The following is a 21,354-nucleotide window of genomic DNA, read 5'->3' on the forward strand; positions in this document are numbered from 1 at the left end:
CAGTATCCCCAGATCCCTCTCTGCCTGGCAGCTCTCAGCCACTCTGTCCCCAGCCTGTAGTGCTGCTTGGGGTTGTTGTGGCCGAAGTGCATAACCTGGCACTTGACCTTGTTAAAACTCATGGCATTGGACTGCACCCATCTGTCCAGCCTGTCCAGATTCCTCTGCAGAGCCCTTCTACCATCTAACAGATTGACACATGCTCCCAACTTGGTGTCATCTGCAAACTTACTAATGATGGACTCAATCTCTTCATGCAGATCATTGATGAAGATATTAACCAGGACTGGGATCAGTACTGTTGCCTGAGGCACACCACTAGTGACTGGCCACCAACTGGATGTGGCACCATTCACCACCACTCTCTGGGCCTGGCCATCCAGCCAGTTCTTAACCCAGCACAGAGTGTCCCTGTCCAAGCCATGGGCTGCCAGCTTGGCCAGGAGTTTGCTATGGCAGACAGTCTCAATGCTACTGGTAAAACTAGGAAAAATATGCTCTTTATACCACTGGTGAGTATTTTTTTCCTCTCCCCCCCACCTCATTGTATTATTACCTCACTGAAGTGACGTAATAATGTGCCTGCATCTGAGTATGTTACAGATTATTAGACTCTGGGCAGTTTTAAGCAGCATAACTTTTGTACTGAGTTGCATTGCTTCATATTTTTTTGTTCCACTGATAGATTTATCATTGTCTGTAGACACATAGGTCTAAGTTTGACAGCTGTCTAGATCATGCACATACATGAAGAGACCCTTACTTTCTTTATATTAAAGAGAAGGAAGTTATATGAGAAGACTGTGAAAAACCTGTTAGAAATATCCTGCCAACAAGTGTTATGATCCCTCTGCAGCAGCCTTTCTATTTTTGAAACCATAGGTTTTGACTGTTTTTTATGATTTCCTAATACTTTTTTAAGCATAAGGATTATGCATTTAAGAGGTAAACCCCCTATTGTTACTCTAAGTATTCTACCTTTTGTAAGAATTCAGATCTTCCCATATTTAGTTACACAGTCCTTTGCATATGGAGAAATGGTGGGGGGGAACTGAAATCAAGATACTAAAATTTGAAACATCCTTTTGCTAATTACAGAGTGACCTATGATTATAATTCATCTAAAAAATGTGGTAGCAGAAAAGCAGACATGTTGCTAGCTGCATTAAACTGAGAGACAAAGGCAAAATGTTTGTGCATCTAAGAGATGGGGAGGCAGATTAAGAAGCTGGCAGAGTCAGCAGAGAAAGAAGCCAAGAAAAACAGATGCCAGACCTCAACACCAATTCTTTAAGGGCTGAATCACTTATTCAGCAACCATATATTGACTGCCTACAATAACATGGGTACAATGCTGTGGTCTGCTTGGGAATGAATTTCCGTATAGTCAGAGATTGAAATTTTCAGAGAGGTCAAAAATGGCTGTGAAATCAGCTCTATTTTTTGTTCATACAGATACTATAATGATCCAGATGTCTGCCCTTCAGTAAATCACTAAGCAGCTCTCTGGGTTATAAACATAGCTTTGAAAACACATTTGACATCTTGGATTACACATTGCTGTCTGATGCTCTGTAATGTATGTATGTGCTCAAATTATACTTTAAAATGTATTTGCAGTATCTGTTGTCACCTCTTTGACGACTTAGGCTATAATGATAAATAATATAAAACCCAGTAAAAATATAGATTGTAATAATCACTGTTGTGTTCCTTAATCCTACATCATTTGGATCGACTGATAAAGATATCATTAATATGACATGTTCATGCCCAAAGCTGTCAGTCAACTCTGACATATGACTTTATTATTAACTTCTGTAAAAGCCCACCATGTAGGATAAAGGGACATTGAGAGTCATTAATTTCTCAGCTCTAGTGTGGGATAAACCGTACAATAAAATTTCTGATATCAGTCTAATTTGCTTCTGAAAGCCTCTCATGAAAGAGATTCTCTAGTCACATTCTGTAAATGACTGCTAAAGGAAAAAGAATACTGTAGAAAAAGGGTTTTGAGATATCAGAGCTGTGTAGTTAGATAACAACTTAGAACAGCCATCACCATATAATGTAGACACTATTCATTGAACCGTTTGTAATCCAGCTGCGCTTACAGAGGGAAAATAAAACAGAAACTCAGAACAGTTAATGGATAAGGTGCTATTAAGCTGTACTATTGCACAAAGGGAAAGTAGAAATAAATTGTGTTGATGGTAATTTTTCTGAATGATAGTTTTTGAATTCTTTAAAGTTTGACATACTGAGTTAAGAAATACTGTAATGTTAATACATTTTTTATGTAGAAGTTAATACATATTTTATGTAGAGGTTTGTGTGTTTTTTAATACAGAATAGCAAATTTTCCCAGGTGTCTTTCAGGCGATGATCTTTACTGATTTTTATTAGCAGTATATTGATGTAAGAACTGATTTGGATTCTTCACTAGTCTGAATTAAGCAATTCTTCTTTTCCATAATATATACAGTTGGATGCTATCACAGTATGTCTTAAAAATGGGTGGTAAATGTTTGCTGTTAATTTGTCTTGTTTGTTTAATATGTCACAAATATGTTTTTATATAAAACATCAAAGAAAATTAAAATTTCTGTCTATTTCCAATGAATAAATTTTCCTTGGTGGTTTCAATAAGAGTAAATGTTGTGTACCAGCCATTATTTTGATTTAGCTACCTAATTTGTGTGCATTTATTATTGCATTTTCACCTTAATGTGTTGATCTCTTCTGTTTTAAATTGCTTTGAAGGTGTTGCAGAGGTGTATTCTGCCACCTACACCGATTTTGGTGGAGGGGATAAATTAATTGGGGTGAGATAATGTTATATAAAAATGTATATTTATTAAACTCAATATTCTGAACTCTGCCCCTCCCCCACCCACTGTATATTGATATTAATATTCATTCTACACAGTTATGAAAACATTCTAGGATAAAATACGTACAGTGACTTATTAATAACTAGCAAACATTCAAACTATAAAGAGAGAGAGGAGTTTTCCCCCGCAGCAAATACCGTTTGGGGTCTATACACTACTCATCCAGCAGAGTGGGCTTGAAACTGATTCTGCCCTATGACAGAGGCAACAGATATTTACAGAGGCATTTAAGCTTTTAGTCACAATTCTTATTAATTATCAATCATCCTCCGGAGCTATGTCACAGCCTATGCCTAGTGTCCAGACTTCAGGGGAACTTTGCCTGTGGACTTTGAGGCTGGAATCCTCCCAGCTTCTGGGGAAAGGATGAATCTTCCCAGCTTCTGGGGAAATAGTGGTCTCTGGTTCTCTTGGTGACGGATGCAATCTCTGCCTTTGTGCTGCTGGCTTCTTCTGTGTGCTCTGTCCAGAGATTCTTAGCAGGCAGGATCTCAGGTGCAGGAGGAGAATATCATGCAGTCTCTATCACGGTCCTCACACAGCTAGCAGGTGCATGCAGACGATTCAGAGTCTGCTTCCTGGTTATCTCAGCAGCAACGGCACTTACCAGGCAATGATAGGCAGCAGGCATGCAAAGTGTGCGCAGCTGCTCAGGAGTCTGAGTTCTGTAGGTAAAGGCAGGCAATGCAGGATCTGGTCCTGGTAACACAGTGGCGTGCAGGTGTGCACAGCTGGCTGGAGACTATAGGCTCCATATATATATATAGGCAGGCTTAAGTGAGCTCTGCCACTAAGGTATGTAGGCAGGCGAGTCTGAGCTGCAAGTGGGTCAGAGCATGAGGGTCTGAGCATCTGAGCATCAGAGTTATGCAATGGAGTCTGAGCGTGGGGGTCTGAACATGTTGTTTACTTGCGTACTCCTATTTATTGAATGTGGGCTGAGATTAATGGCCCCTTGGCCACTAGAATGAGCAATTACGTTGGCAGTCAGCCAGACCTTACCATAATAAGCAAATGCCACTTGCCTGGACTTTCCCAAATATGGGGATCACATGGGCTTACACCAGGGAGACATGAGCTGGGTGTGTGGGGTTTATACAACCTGTTTACAACCAGGGGTCCTGGTAGAAAAACATGTCCAGGCAGGGCAAGGCATAAATAAGCCCATTTTCGGGCCTACAGGCCCTCCACGACAGAAGGTGTTGCAAAATGTTATTGGATAGTTAAGTTTCAGCTGAGGTGTGAGTAAAATGATCTGTGAGGTCTCTTCCAACCTTGGTGATACTGTAAAATCCAGTCCAGGATAAAGGCTTTTAAATGTATGGTTTGTACAGTACATTAAGTCTGCATAAAACAAAGGACTATTTGCATATACATCATAATTGTAATGAATAGGAGGCAGTATCCCTAAAGGAAGAAAAATAAATAAGTGATATATGGTCAATGATAAAAAAACAGCCAAATCGGATACTGAAGTCAGATTTACCACCCTGGAAAACAACCAAAGGCAGGTCATGATCTTACTCAATGGAAAGCCTTGTATTTCTTTATCTCATCAAGGTGTGGAGAAATAATTGTACAAAGAAAAACTTTCCACATGAAAAATTGAGAGTTTGGAAGATTCACACAATTATTCAAAGTAAATAAGGAATTGATATTGCTTATCTGTGCATAAAAATGGAATATTATAACAGTGTCTACATGAATACTTCAACTGCATTTCCATTAACTCATTAAAGTATCAGTTCATTTTGTATGCACATTAATTTTTTTCTAGAATCCATTCCAGAGCAGAATCTAGAATAACCAGCTTGATGTATATGATTAGTAAGAGACTAAGTATTGACTGAAGGGAAGGGATGCCACCCAGATGGACTTGGACAGGACTGAATGGTCAGTCCAAGCTGACCTTATGAAGGCAGCTGAATCTAAGACAACACTGTGCCCAGGCAGCCAAGAAGGCCAATGGCATCCTGGCTTGTATTAAAAATGCTGTGGCCAGCAGGAGTAGGGAGGTGATTGCCCCCTTGTACTCAGCTTTGGTGATGCCACACCTCAAGTATTGCGTTCAGTTTTGGCACCACAGTACAAGAGAGATGTGCCAAATATGCTGGAATGGGTCCAGAGGAGGGCAACAAAGCTGGTGAAGGGCCTGGAGAATAAATCTTATAAGGAATGACTGAGGGAGCTGGGACTGGTTAGTTTGAAAAAGAGAAGACTGAGGAGAGACTTCACTGATGTCTGCAACTACCTGAATGGACATTGTGGAGAGGCTAGTGCTGGGCTCTTCTCACAGGTAATTGGAGACAGAACAAGGGGGGATGGCCTCAAGCTAAGACTGGGTAGGTTTAGATTGGATATTAGGAAAAATGTTTTGCATGGAGACAGTGGTCAGGCACTGGAATGAGCTGCCCAGGGAGGTGCTGGATGTGTTCAAGGGTCGTTTGAATGTGGTGCTTAGTGCTATGGTTTAAGGTGAATCTTGTAGAGTAGGGTTATAAGTTGGACTTCATCCTGGCGGTCTTTTCCAACCTAGATGTTTCTGTGTGATTCTGTGATTCATCAAGGCCAAGTGCAAGGTCCTACACGTGGGTCAGGCCAATCCCAAGCACAAATATAGAGTAGGAAAGGAGTGGCTCAAGACCAGTCTCAAAGAGAAGGACTTGGGGGTGCCAGTTGAGCTAAAACTAAACATGAGCTGAGAATTCATGCTTGCAGCCCAGAAGACCAACTGTATCCTCGGCTGCATCCAGAGACATGTCACTAGCAGAATGGGGGAAGTGATTCTCCCCCTCTAATCTGCTCTTATGATACCCTACATGGAGTATCATGTCCAGTCCAGATGCCTCCTACATAAGAAGGACATTGAACTGCTGAAGCAGGTCTAGGGGAGATCCATGAAGATAATCAGAAGACTGGAACATCTCATCTATGGGGACAGACTGTGAGAGTTGGGGCTGTTAGGTGTGGAGAAAGGAAGGCTTAAAGGAAATATAGAAGCCTTCCACTAGCTGAAAGGGACCTACAAGGAAGCCAGGAAGGGGCTTATTGTAAAGGCTTGTAGTGATGGGATGTGAGGAAATGGATTGAATCTTGAGGAGGGCAGATTTAGATGGTACATTCTTTACAGCAAGGGTGGTGAAACACTGGAACAGTTTGCCCAGGGAAGTTGTCTATGACAGCTCCCTGCAGGTGTTCAAGGCCAGACTGGATGTGGCCTTAAACAACCTAGTCTAGTAGATGTCCCTCTCTACAGCAGGGTGGGGTGGAACTAGATGCACCTTAAGGTCCCTTCCAACCCAAACCATTAATCTATGAATATCTTCTAAACAAGTCAGGTGCTACAGATTTCCCCTGTTGGAAGACAAAGCTATGGAGACAAAATGTACTTCATTCTATTTAAAAATTTTTCCTCTATAATTTGCCAGGGGTCTGCAAATATTTAAATTTTTTTTTCTGCTTTTTACTGTCTTTGTAGAGATTCTCAATTTTCCACTCTGTTATTTATCTAAAACTGATTCTAAGTGTCACAGAGGCAGGGAATTAATTGGCCAAGGCAGAAATTATAAAAATTGTTTGTTTATTTGTTTGGTTTTTAATTTACCTGGAAAACCCATCCCCATATACAGAACTAGTTTAGGTTTGTTTACAGGCTCAATTCAATTGGGAAAAACCTTCACAGGATGCTATAAATGTAGAGATTTAGAAGTCAGCAAATGGAAAAGGCTAAGCTACAAACACAGTTTTACCTCACTATCAATCAGGCTGAGCAGAGGAAACAGCTTTTTGCTCATGGACATGAGTTAGGAAATAGGCAATGATCCCTTGCTGAATTCCTCTGCAGAATCAGCCTCCTGAAACTGCAGGCAATACCAAGTAATCTAGATCCATGTGGCATAAGTCCAAGGTGGGTGGAAAAAACATCAAAGTCAGAAATGTCTCGAGAGACAGCTTCCACACGACAGAGATTCACGGGAGCCACACTGTGGTAACAGTGGCAGGGGAAGGCCAAACTGCTAGGGTCTTCCCCAGCCAGAACAGCAACCAGAAAGTCAGCTGTGGCATGGTCCACAAGCAACCAGGTCCAAGGGCCACTAGCAAGTCTCTCTCAAATGGACTTGAGGACTTGCTGGACTTGCAAATCTGCACAGAATGGTACAGAAGTGGGGGGACTGTTCGGAGGCAGGGACAGTGCAAAAAATTGAGAGCTGTGTAAAGGCAGGAGCTGTCCATGAGTGGGCACAGTCCAAATGGGACCTCTCCAAGCGGACACTCTGTCACAACAGGAACTCTGTCAAGGCAGGAACCCTGTCCTGTTGGGAACTCTGTCAAGGTGGGAATTCTATCAAGGCAGGAACACCATGATAGAATTTTTTCCCCTTGACCTAGTCATGCCTTTTTTCTAGACAAAATATCCACTTGCCATTTATACTGGGTGCAAAAAACCCACCCAACCACCAGCAGATTCCTGTGTGGAAAAAGGTGCCTTTTTCTGTTCCCCTTTCAAGCCTGGTGTGTCTGTGTGTGGGGGGGGGGGGTGGGGAGGATGTGTATGAAAGCAGTTTTTTGCACCTTCTTCTCCTCCCTATTCAAACTTCCTGAGGTGGAGAGGGGAGAGAGAGAAGGAAGGAATTTGGAGTGCTCTGTAACACTAAGTAATTCAGGGAACAGGATTAAAAAGATAATTTGGATCCAAGAAAAACTGTTCACAAAGGAAAGTTGATACCTGAATGATAGAATCTCTGGGAAGCTGAGGGTGGTAGGGATAATAGAAATTGAAAGTTTCATCAGGAGAGACAGGTGGGAGAAAATATGGTCACTTTAAAGGCTTTAGATAATATATCAAAAATGCAATAGATAAATAAATTAAGCTCCTTTATGAAAGTGGTAGGAACAAAAGGAAATGTAGGTAATGAAAAACGTTTTAAGAATCCCTGGAACTGTTATTTAGACTATATGACATTAACATACTCAAATAACTTTGAAGACTCCTCTACAGTTTTAGTCAGAGACATCAGTGGGCGTTGACAGAGAACAATTCAGATTTAACAGTTGTAGTGGTGTGCTGGTTTGAACCTATTTGAAATATTTTTTTACTGAGAGAAATTAAATCCTTAGCTGTGAGAAGAAAGAAGAAAAACAACAATAATCTATATCCTTCCATTTTCTGCTGAGAAACGCAACTAGTCAAAATATAGATAAGATGATCACTTCTCACGCTTCTTAGCTCTCACTTGTGGCTGTGCCTTCTTGCTGGCGGTCTGGTCACTGTGGCTGACTCTGCCATTGTGGCCGTTTGAGCTGATTCTCTAGCTCAGACATAGGGGAGAGATGAACATTCCAGGGATAGGCCACATAATGGCAACAATAGATAAATTAATATAATTTCATTGGAGCATCAAGAGCTCAGTGTCTAGAAGCACGGCTTGTTCTGCCCCTTGTCCTGCTGGCTTCTGCTGCTGCAGCTTCACCTATCTTCCCTGGCTGCTGTTTTGGCTACTGCTGCTTCTGCTGCTTTGCCGCCGCTTGACCCCTCCCCCATCTCCCTTAAGGTTATTGTATTGTTTTTTTCCCTTCCTTCCTTCTCTAGTTATTATCTCTCTTTACATTGTTATACTATAAGAAATACAATTTCATCTTTCCCTGACTTTCAAAAAAAAAGGGGTCTGTGTTGTGGTGAGTATATTTCTTCCCGGGGGAGGGATCTGCCCTAACCCGGGACAGCCTTTAACTCTCTAATCCACCTAACCCCTTTTTCCTCTACTCTCCTTGTCATCGTTTTTGACGTCTCACCTCAGATCTCCAGATTTATCACATGAGATATACATGGGTTGATCTGGTTATTTCTGAAGGGAGGGAAAGAGGAAAGGGGAAGGGAATTTGGGTCAGGAGCCCTCCTGGGGATGTTGTTTGTTTCTGGGAGGGGTATCACGTTTCTTTGTTACTTTTAATTTGTTCTATATAATTATGTATATATGCTTGTATTTTGTGCTAAGCTGTAAATATAGCTTCATTCTTAAATTCCAGCTCTGCTGAGTCTAGTCTGGGTGATTTCATAAGGGGGGTGGGGGGTAACACCCAAACCATCACATCCTTATTTTGACACTTCCAAGTGTGGCTAATTCAATTTGATTGATTCTTAATTAAGTATGGAAATTAAGATGAAGACATTTTACATATTTTCTGTGGTTGCATGGCCAATTTTCCTTCAGTATTTGCATCACTGGATCATTGCCAAGCTAGGTTCCCTTGTCTTTGATTTACTGTGGAAGAAAGTTAAAGGAATGTTTATTTTTATTTCAGAGACTATCTTCTTGGCTGGGTTGGCTTCAATATTACTGATACTGGTACCAACTCTGTATTTAGCAAGTCAGGAAATGTTACAACAGCTCAAGTTGTGCCAGGGTAGGTATAGGCTGGATATTAGGAAGAAGCTCTTCACAGAGAGAGTGATTTCCCATTGGAATGGGCTGCCCAGGGAGGTGGTGGAGGCACCGTCCCTGGGGGTCTTCAAGAGAAGACTGGATGAGGCACTTAGTGCCATGGTCTAGTTGATTGGATAGGGCAGGGTGACAGGTTGGACTGGATGATCTTGGAGGTCTCTTCCAACCTGGTTGATTCTATGATTTAGCTGAAAACTATTCTCTGATGTGAATAATTTGCCCTAAAACTGACCTTAGAGAACCCTGTGGTGAGCATTACGCACGCAACACAGTGGTATATTTATCATGTGTGATCTTAGCCCTAATAATTATGGTTTTAGCCCTAATGCTGGCATTCTGGAAGACAAATTCGAATGTGCCTGTTCTGAGAAAACAAAAAAAGAGACTAATTTCTTCACAAACAGAATTAGAGATAAAGCCTGGGGAACTTGGCGGGATTCCCAGAATTGATAATGAGCAATGTTTTCAAAATAATGTCTGTTTTGGGGAGAGTGAGAGGGGACTGCCATGTCCACTGCTGCACCTCCCCCTGCAGGTTCTGGGACAACTGCCAAAGTCTGGGTTGTTGACAGTAACTGCAGGCAGCCAAAGAACGGGTCCAGCTGTCCAAGTCTCTGCAGTTTCTTCACTTAGTTCAAATCCACAGCCCTCTAAATCTAAACCAGATTCAACTCACAGGCCTCAGGTCAGACCCTCAGTAATTCAGACCTGCTAGAAAGCACTTCCAAATCATTTTTGGCTCAAATTTTTGTTTCTCCCACAGAAGTTAAGGCTAAGATGAAACATTTGACAGAGAGTATTTCAAGAGAGGATTTAGAGAGGGGGCCTTGGTACACAAGAGGAAGAAGAGGAGAAATACAGCCCTAGGGAGTCAGCCAATATACTCTGGTTTCAATACTCTGATGAGAAAAGCTTTCTGAGATTGGCTGTCAAGGAGGAGGAGAGCTCTAAGGAGTTTAAGAATGTTCTTAGGAAAGTTCTGTTTCTAGGCCAAGGACAACCAGAGGAAGAGGAGAAGGATGACATCCAGGATTCCAACGATCACCTCAGGTCAGGGAAGTTAAAAAGCAATATGCAAGGGAATCAGGAGAGCCAATCCTAAACTGGCTGGTGAGATGCCATAGTATTGGTGCAAATGCCCTGCAGATAGAAGACAAGTCTGCAGAACAGCTAGGGCCACTCACAGAGTGGAGTGGACAAATATCTAGCAAGTTAGCTTGTGGACACACCTCCTGTTGGCTGTGGCTGTGAGATATCCTTCCCGAGATGATCTGCCATGGGTGGATAAGAAGTGGAACACCATTGATCAGGGAATTAAGCTTCTGAAAGAGTTTGCTCTGAAGGAAGTGCTTTATGGAGATCATGGCACACATGAGCCTGATGACATTCCTCTTGGAACAGGTCTCACAAAGAAGCTTATTGAACTTGCTCCTTCATCCTATGATAACATTTTAGCTAGCAGGTTTCTCTCAGTTGGTGAGTTCATTGACCAGCTGAGATACAGGACAGCTTGTCACATGCCACCATAATCTCTGCCATAAAAAATCTGGGTAGAGGGGTAAATGGTGGCATTAAGGATAGAATTAAAGATAGCATGAAAGAACTGAAAGAGGAAATGAAACCATCCATATCCAATTCGGCAAAGGATAGCATCCCTTCATAGTCTGAATGGGTGCATGTTTCTGCCATCGGGAACAGACACCCACCTCCTGCAAGGCAATTCTGGCCCAGGAGACAAACTCCACCTAGATGTCAGCAATCACATGCATCACTGTGGATAATCCACTGTGACCAGTTTGGTGAGAACATGAAGAAGTGGGATGGTCAGCCTACTTCAGTTCTTTTGAAGAGAGTTAGAGAACTGCAGAGTGGCAGAAACAGAGGCAACAATGCCAGAAAATTAGCTGTCACTTCTTCAGCTCCCCAGAGTAAATGCAATTACTCTAACAATTGCAATTTCTCTCACAACACCAATCATTGTGTACACCCCACGTGCCATGTTCAGCATTAGGGGTGCCCTGCCTCCAGCCAGGAGGAGGAAAGGGATGGTGGAGAAAACCAGATCCATTGGAATGTATTCATTAGGTAGACTGGAAACTCAGAAGTTCAGAAATACAGGGCTTTAGTTGACACAGGTGCTCAGTGTACTTTACTGCTATCCAATTGCAAAGGGACAGAGTCTAAAACTATTTCTGGAATCACTGGTGGATCTCAAGAGTTAACTAAGTTGCAGGCTTGTTGAGTTGGCCTCTCTTCTAGGCCACACAGGAGAGGGAGAGGCACCAGGCTTACACCAGTGTGATACATAATGGTCTATCTGTTTATTGAAACCCAGCATGAACCTATATAGTGGAGTTTGGCAGAGGGGTGTGTGCTTTTGATAGGCTTACAAAGCAGAGATGGGCTGTCCGTTGCTTGTTCCCAGGGCTGAGCAGCCTACTTTCTTGCACTGTTCAGAAGTCCCTCAACTTCTCTGCCAGCCTCCCAAGGCCACCCATCTGCAGCTGTGCCTCCTTATCAGTTCAGTTACTCAATCCTGCTTACTCTTCTTATTTTCTCAGACTATTCGGTTCTGCCCAAACCCCAGCACAGGCTGAAATTAGTTTAACTGGTAAAGAGTGGAAGAAACATACTATTGTAACTGGTCCTGATGCGCCTTGCATTCTGGGAATTGACTTTTTGAGACAAGGTTGTTTCAAAGATCCTAAGGGTCACAAATGGGCTTTTGGAATAGCATCTGTAGAGACTGAGGATGGTAAATTGAAATTGTCCATTAGACCTGAACTTTCAGATGAATCTGCAGTTGTGGGACATCATGACATAAAGCATCTGGAGCTGCCAATTGCTACTCAATCTGTGTGCCACAGGCAGTACAGAGCTAACCATGACTCTTTGTTGCCCATTCATCAGCTGATTCGTCTACTGGAGATTCAGGCTGTCATCACCCTAATCCGGTGTGAAAAACTGGATCTGATAATCTTTGCCATATTAACCTTGCCAAAATCATAAGCATGTTACCTCTCTTTTTTTTGTTTTGTGTTCACATGATCTTTATCCTTAAAAGGAAAAAAAATGAGGAAAAAAATATCCTATAATACCACTATGATAAACTCTTAACTCTAGTAATACTAAAGTAAAAATTAAAGACCATTAAATCAGTACTAAGAAAAAACAAAAAACCCAAGATGTTACATTACATAGAGCTCTTTGGAACTGCCGGCATGTAGGGAAAAAAAGGAACCTTTAAGTCAGCCAATTCAAGAGGAAAAAAAAATTGTTAATCTATCAATCTTACCCGGGTAAAACAACTACAAAGTTAATATTCTTACTCCAATATACTATTACAATTATCCAGTTATCAAGTACTTAACATCTTATGCAATAACCCATAAGACCCATTACAATCAAAAGGATAAAACCATTATCAAGAGTTGCATCAGTAACATACAGAAATGTGAATCTGTGCCTTTAAGACTTAGCTGCGCTTCCCTGCTGCAAAGGTGCAGGGAGGAGGGGGGGTTGGGCCCCGCTGAGCTGGTACCGGGGGGGGGGGGGGGAGGCGCGGTGCCAGGCTGTGCTTAAGCGGGGAAGCAGGGGGGATGTGTGTCTCTTCCTGCTGCGTGGCAAAGACACACGAAAAAAAACCCAAAGAAAATCGAACCGAGGGCCAGCCCCCCCAGCCCCCGAGACAGACAGACGGCTGCAATCACCTGCCGTGTCAGAGCTTTTAAGTCTTTTCCTTTTCTGCGAACTTTGATGCTAGCCAAGGTGAAAACCTGATCGCTCATTTCACTCCTGCAGGAGCCTGTCCGTTCCGCTGCGTTCAGACCTTCGTGCCGTTGTGGCGGTAATTTGTAGCGCCTGTGCTTGAAGGCCTGTTAAACGCAAGTGGCCCAGCTCTCTGCAGCGTCCAGCCCCAGGGCAGACCCCCTGCCTCCCACTCGGCCCCCGTAACCACAGAAACGCCGAATGGGAGCGTTTCACAGGTGCCACAGAGTCCCGAGCTGGCCTGTACTCAGCCTTCTTTCAGCTGTGCATCTATTCGATATGCAGGGTTCGTCTCTTGGAGGGCGATCTCCGCAGCGCGGGGGATGGTCGGGCTGGGTCCGTGGCGGAGGACAGGGCGCTCGATTCCTTGTTTTGAAGAGTGCCATGCAGGTATCTGTGGTCTCGGTCGCTTCTTCTCGTTCTCTGCTTTTCCACCCGAACTTCCATCTTTAAAGTTAACTTAGACTGATTTTGAGACGGTTCAGGTGGCAGTAAATCGCTCAGCCGGGATTTGGCTTATCAAGGTTTGTAAACACAGGTCTCTGAATAGAGGTAAAAATTCCAGAATACCTTTGCAGCTTCTGCCGCTGGCTTCCCACATATGAAAAAATCTCCTGTTGTCCCACAGATGAAAAAATCTCCTGTTTGTCCAGCAAAATAGAGCCTTCAACATCTCATAGAGACACCTCTCGGAGAGAGAAAACTTCCTCAGGGAGCTCCCACCACTGCTTCTTCAAGCGTGGACCCCATCTCCCCCCCGGCCACTGACGTTATCAGGATGAGGTTCTCCAGCTTCTCCTTATGCATGCATGCTGGACCCCATCCCGAGGGCAGGGATCCATTCGACTGGCTTCCCGCTTTCCCTTCTCTCTCTCCCAGCCATCTTCACATCCTCCCGAGGAGAATTTAGGGCTGCTGAGGAAGGTCAAGTCTCACTGTTCTGTGCGCCCGAGGGGGGTCAGCTCCCACAGTTCGGTGTGCCAAATGTGGCAGAATTTGGTGCTTGTAAGCTTGCTTACTGCAGGAACCGTGGTCAAGGCCTCACAGTCCGATGCGGTCAAGGCCTTGCCGCACAGGACTCCAGACGATTCAGTGTGAATTATGCCGGAGATGCTCAGTGAACATTTCACTCACAATATATCCCTTCAGGCCACAAGGCACAGGCCTACACATTAGCATAACTAGTCAAGGACAACCCACTCCATCAGCATAAGCCACACCTTGTTTTCCTCATGAACGAGGTGTCCATTATCTATCCTTTCTGAGATGAGGTAGCCAGCAGCCGGTGGGAACCAAGGTCAGCATCCATCTGTTGTTACTCCGTTCCCGCAGCTCTTCTGCACTTTGCATTGATCTGGTTATTTCTGAAGGGAGGGAAAGAGGTCGGGGGAAGGGGATTTGGGTCGGTAGCACTCCTGGGGACTTCAATTGTTTCTGGGATGGGTATTGCATTTCTGTTACTTTTAATTTGTACATTACTCTATATAATTGTGTATATATGATTGTATATTCTGCTAAACTGTAAATAGAGCTTCATTCTTAATTTCCAGCTCAGCTGAGTCTAGTCTGGGCAATTTTATAAGAGTGGGGTGGTGGGTAACACCCAAACCATCACAAGCGGCTCAAGTAGGAGGGCAAGTTGTGTACTGTATCCAACAGCATCAAAAAGTAAATATATTGGAAAAAGGAAGGATATGGCAAAGTTGTAATATGATAATTCTGCCTAATGTTTATTTTAACCTACAGTCTGTCTCTCTGTGGTTCTGTGCACTTATAACCCACAACAAATTTTTCTTCTGCAAACCTTTTCAGTCTTCTGTTGAGCTTATATGGACTTTTGGGATTCACATCAGTTTTGGCAAGTTCTTTTACATCTACTCTTGTTTGTCTTGAAGTATGTACATAGTGGTTTATTTGGACATCCACTGCTTTCCTTACTAGAAAAGAGAGTGAACAATTTCAGTCTATTTTGCTTTGTGCCACATGAATTTTATTTCCCCCTCTCATACCTCCTCTCAGTTTTATCTTTTCCATAAGGAAGGACACAAGTGACTTTATAGTTTAGTACACAGTAATAATACAATTTCCAATGAGATAAAAATATATTTACAAAGCAATAATGTTTTCTACTGTATGGGCAAATTCAAAGTACAGTGAATTGTATTATGTGATTACCAATTTAGCATGCGCCAGAGCAAATGCAGAGAGCTGTGACATGTTTGCAGAGAACAATATATATGTGTGTTCTCTATATATGTGACATGTTCATAGAGAATGTACACATATTGCAAGCTCATAGAATCATTCAGGTTGGAAAAGACCCTCAGGATCAACTGATAACCCTACTCTGCAAGATTCACCCTAAACCAGATCTCCACATACCACATCCAAATGATTTTTCAACACATCCAGGTTTGGTGACTCAAACACCTCCCTGGGCAGCCCATTCCAATGCCTGACCATTCTTTCTGTGAAAAAAAGATTCTTAATATCTAGTCTAAAACTATGCAGTCACAGCCTGAGGCCATTTCCTCTTGTTCTATCACCATTTAACTGTAAGAAAAAGCCAGCACCGTGCTCTCCACAACATCCTTTCAGGTAGGTGTAGGCAGTGATGAGGTCTCCCCTCAGCCTTCTCTTTTTCAAACTAAACAGCCCCAGCTCCTTCAGTCGCTCTTCATTAGATTTATCCTCTAGGCCCTTCACCAGCTTTGTTGCCCTCCTCTGCATGCTCTCCAACACCTTGACATCCCTCCTGAAATGAGGTGCCCAAAACTGAACTTAGTACTCTAGATGTGGCCTCACCAGAGTGGAGCACAAGGGGACAATCACCTCCCTACTCCTGCTGGATGCAACATTTCGAATACAAGCCAGGATGCCATTGGCTTTCTTTGTCACCTGGGCACACTTCTCACTCATACTCAGTTGCTTGACAATTACAACCCCCAGGTCCCTGTCAGCTAGACAACTTTCCAGCCACACTTCCGCAGTATATCTATGTTGATATTATAGGTAGTATGTGGAGTTACATCCAATAATTTCTGTTCCTTTTGCCATGTAGAGCTGAGCAAGTGATTTATTTCCATCTTCCTGGATCAGCGCAATCCCAAGCACAAATACAGGCTGGGTGGCGAATGGCTGAGAGCAGCCCTGAGGAAAAGGACCTGGGGGTCTGGGTTGATGAAAAGCTCAACAGGAGCCAGCAGTATGCATGTGCAGACCAGAGAGCCAACTGTGTCCTGGGCTACATCAAGAGAAGTGTGGCCAGTAGGGCAAGGGAGGTGATTCTCCCCCTTTATTCTGCTCTCATCAGACCCCACCTGGAGTACTGTGTGCAGTTCTGGAGCCCCCAACATGGGAAGGACATTGAACTCTGGAGTCAGTCCAGAGGGGTGCCATGAAGACGATCAGAGGGCTGGAGTGCCTAAGGACAGGCTGTAAGGACAGGCTACAAGAGGTGGGGCTTTTCAGCCTGGAGAAGTGCAGGCTTGGAGGAGACCTTGTGGTGGCCTTCCAGTATCTGAAAGGGGCTGGAGAGGGACTATTTGCAAGGTCTTGTAATGACAGGACAAGGGGTAATGGGTTTAAACTGGCAGAGGGGAGATTCAAACTAGATGTTAGGAAAGGGTTCTTTGCAGTGAGGGTGGTGAGACACTGGCACAGGTTGCCCAGGCTGCTGCCTCCCCAGAGGTGTTCAAGGCCAGGTTGGATGAGGCCTCCAGTGACCTGTTCTAGTGGGAGGTGTCCCTGCCTGTGGCAGGGGGTTGGAACTGGATGATCTTTTAGGTCCCTTCCAAACGAAATAATTCTATGATTCTATGTTTCTTTTGTGTGTTATACACTTTAACTAGTGCTGCAGAGAGGTGATAAGTACATGAGCAATTGACTGTTGAACTAATCACATTTCTCATAAGATAAAATGGAATATTTTTTATTTAGTTTTTCTTCTGTGCCATGCCTTTGGTAACAGGTTTAAAGGCTACTTTAGTCATTTGCCCTATGCTGTCTAACGTTGTCATCATCACAGTTTCAAGCCTTTTTCCAAGCCTTTTCTGCCTCTTTCTTCTGTTCTAAGCCATTGGTAACATGTTTATAGTCCATTTTAGTGATTTGCCCTACGCTATCTAACACTGACATCATCACTGCTCAGAATGACTCTCAATAAAAGTTGAACCTTATACTATTGCAGTATGGAAAACAATTCACAGTGTTTGCCATTTAGCACCAGAAAATCAACTCCTGGACAGACTTTCAGAGAAAATTTTGACACTGAAAAATGCCCTAATAGCTAAAAAATTCTTTATTACCATTGTCAAAGACCCTTACCTTACTGAGGAAAAGCTGGCACCCAAGTATATAATCCCTCGAAGACCTGAGAATTTGTGTTTCAAAGAATAAATTCTATTATTTATTGCTTCTAAATGTCTAATTTTTTTCCACAATGATATGTTGGGGGTTTTGTAACTATAATGTATCATTACTGTGTTATTGTAAGAATCCAAATGTCATTCCTCCTTTTCCTATCTTTCCTCTTCTCAAAATGACCAACAAAGGGATTATTTTATGTTGACAAGACTCCTTCACTGATAAAAAACTCCAGCCTCTATTTGGCTTTAGTGCTCCCCATTCTCCAAATTTTAGTATTTGAGAGGCTTTTAGGCAACTTTACTATTCTCTGTTCTTTTAAAAAGCAGTGTTCTAAGGAAAATATTCTTAATTTGTCTTTCTGATCTGAAACTATCTGTCTGCCTTCCCATCCCAGCTTCCCATGTTAAAGAGCCTTGTTTATTTCCATCTGGGGATGAGTATTTCTAGTTAAGAGAGACATTAAAACTACTTCTTCTCTTTTCCTTTCCTTCTTCCCACAAGAGAGACAAAGATCTGCAGTGAAAAAATAAGTCCATGAATAAATAAACATCACCCCAAAGGAAGGAGATTAAGAGAAGGCAATTCAAACAAACCATCATCCTTATCAGCAATCAGTGACAGGCAGTGATCAGTGAAATGCTAGCTTCAATTAAGCAGTCAAACCGGCATATGGGAAGTATTTTTGGATAAACACTGTTAACTTGCTTCTGTGATTGTTACTTATGAAGGCTGCATTTCATAGATACCCACTTTATAGACCAGCCATGAGAATATACCTTCTGCCAGTCAACATTCTGCATTTTAACATACTCAACTTTCTTGAGAAAATTTAAAGAGGCATTGTATCAGGGCAATAAAGACTGGATTTCCCCCAAAATTGTTTGAACTGAGTATAAGGAAACAAGAATCCAGATCAAGTCTATTTGTATGACTTACAGCTTGGTGGACCAAAATTTTTACATTGATGAAGGAGGAGATTGCCTATTTTGTTGCCAACTATTTTGTTTAAGCAGTCTAAGATTGCTTAAACAATGTCCATATTTTGAGTTTTTCTCCAACCTAGAATGAAACAGACACAAAGACATAGTTTAGAAAGTGCCTTAGGTATGACTTCAAGTCACATCCCTCTGAGATCCAACCCTGCACTCAACATTTACTGAAAACCTTAGACAAAGCCAGAAATTAAGTCAAGCAGACATCATCCCATGTATTCTGCATCAGAAAACATGTGAAAATTTGTCTTTTTTCCCCCCTTCTTCTTCTGACTCTTTTTTTTTTTTCCAGAATAAATGGAGATCTGTGATAGGTTGTCCTCAACTGGCAACCAAACTCCCACTCAGTCACTCTCTGGTTCCTTCTGCTCAGTGGGATAGGGTAAGAAGAGGAAAAATAGGAATGAGAAGCATTTTGGATCAAAAGGAATACAGGATCACTTACCACTGTGGAAAAAAGCAGACTTGACTTGAGATAAGTTAACTTATTGACAATCAAAATAAATATGTAAATGTTGATTTGGGTTTTGGAAAGAAAAGGTCAATAAACCAAATATTTCAATATTTAAATCATCACATTCATCACATTTCCTTCTCTTCCATGCTCAGCATCACTCCAGATGCCTCTTGTTCCTCCTTGTTATTGCTGTAGGTGGCACAATCCCTTCAGTAAGGCAGCACACCATGCAGGACTGTTGAGGGCTGGGGGAAGTAGCACTCAGTACATAGTGGCTTCTCTCTGCCACTCCTCACTCTTCTCCTCTGTTATGACGTGGGTTCTCCAAGAGCAGTCCCTTTAGGGATCAGGATTAGTTCTTAAATGGAGCACCTCCTTCTCTGACCTTAGTGACTCTGTTATTCTTTCTTAATATTTTGTTTCATTCTCCTTTTTCTCCTCAGCACAGTCTGATCTTTTTTAGTGTTTTCCCGGGAGTGTCATACATGTGGCTGATGAGGCCAGCATTGGCCAGCGGTAGATCTCTTGTAGAGCCAGATGGAACTGGCCATGCCCAGCACAAGGAATACTCGACCTCTTTCCACAGAGAACACCACTGCAGCTTTCAGACTACTAAAACCTTATCACTTACACCTGAGGAAGGGAGGAAATGTCTTTGCATGTAATAAAAAGATGTTCTTTGCAAAAGAGACGTTAAGGGAAAAGCGTACCCTAGAAGTGCAGTGTTGTGCTTTGTGCTTACTATTGGCAATAGCAGTTTCAGTTTTCCCACTTCTCCTTTCCTTCTTTTTTTTTTCAGAGTTGAGCTTATTTTCAAAAGTAAACAGAGTTTGTTGTTAATTTTAGTGAGTGCTGTGCTGGTGACATTTTGAATAATCTGACCTTTTAAAATCCAGAAATAATATTTGGGTAAATTCTAAAGAGGACTCTCCAAAGTGCCTGGCACAAAGTAGAATATCATTTAAAATGTTGCTGTGTTTTCTTCTTGATGCCTGTTGTCTGTAATCTGGACAAACAGATCCTGTTACTGCACAATTTTACAAGCAGTTTCAACAGACAGCAGGTTCTTTGAAGAAGAGGAAAGCATCTGAGTTTGGGTTGGGCTGCTTTCCTAAAAATGTAAAGTTTCAGTTAAACTGTCTTAAAGTGCTAGTGTTAGTTCTCTACTTGTGACATATTGAAGTAGCTACCACATCTAGCTGTTTTCCCCACTGAGGATTGATGGTTGTAAATTAATTACTTCAAGTTCATAAACTACCAAAATCTTCCTCTTGGAGCTTCAAAAGTACTCAGAGAAGACTATGAATGAAAGTGTCCATTTTCAAAATGCTCCTCAAAAGATACTTCTTGGGGTGCAGGAGTTATAATGCAAAAACCGGAATGTCTTAGAATCATAGAATCATAGAGTCAGGCAGGTTTGGAAGGGACCACAAGGATCATCCAGTTCCAACCCCCCTGCCATGCCCAGGGACACCCTACCCTAGAGCAGACTGCCCACAGCCTCATCCAGCCTGGCCTCAAACACCTCCAGACATGGGGCCTCAACCACCTCCCTGGGCAACCCATTCCAGCCTCTCACCACTCTAATGCTCAACAATTTCCTCCTCACATCCAGCCTGAACCTACCCATCTCCAGCTTTGCTCCTTTCCCCTTAGTCCTGTCACTCCCTCAGAGCCTGAAAAGTCCCTCCCCAGCTTTTTTGTAGCCCACTTCAGATCCTGGAAGGCCACAAGAAGGTCACCTCACAGCCTCCTCTTCTCCAGACTGAACAGCCCCAACTCTTTCAGTCTGTCCTCATAGAAGAGCTGCTGCAGCCCTCTGGTCATCCCCGTGGCCCTTCTCTGGACATACTCCAGCACATCCCCATCCTTCTTCTAATGCAGGCTCCAGAATTGGATGCAGTCTTGAAACAAGTCTTTATGTTGGGGAATTTTTAATGGACATGCTATAGAGTTACAGTTTTAGCTGTAGCCATCATCCTGTTCATCTTCCCAGTTAGAAAAAAAAATCTCTGATACCTCTGTATTGTTCCATTCTGCAGCCAGTAATGAGGCTAACCTGGCTCAGCATTTATTCTCCAGTGGTAGTCATACCTACATGTTTCTCAAAGGTAGGTAAAAGAATAATGTGGTCATGGAATAATATGCCTAAAGGTTATTTTATTGATCACTACCAGTAGCTGTTTGTCATCTTTAGTCTTGAACATTAAGATTTGCATTTGTTGGATCATAGAATCATAGAATTGTTTAGTTTGGAAAAAGACCTTGAGGATTACTGAGTCCAACTGTAAACCTAATACTTCCAAGTCTATCACTAAGCCATGTCCCTAAGTGCCACATAGACCTTTTAAATACCACCATGGATGGTGACTCAATCACACCCCTGGGAAGCCTGTTCCACTGCTTGATAACCCTTTCCTTGAATATTTTTT

The sequence above is a fragment of the Pogoniulus pusillus genome, chromosome 21 (genome assembly GCF_015220805.1).
Source record: "Pogoniulus pusillus isolate bPogPus1 chromosome 21, bPogPus1.pri, whole genome shotgun sequence".
In the NCBI taxonomy this organism is placed as follows: domain Eukaryota; kingdom Metazoa; phylum Chordata; class Aves; order Piciformes; family Lybiidae; genus Pogoniulus; species Pogoniulus pusillus.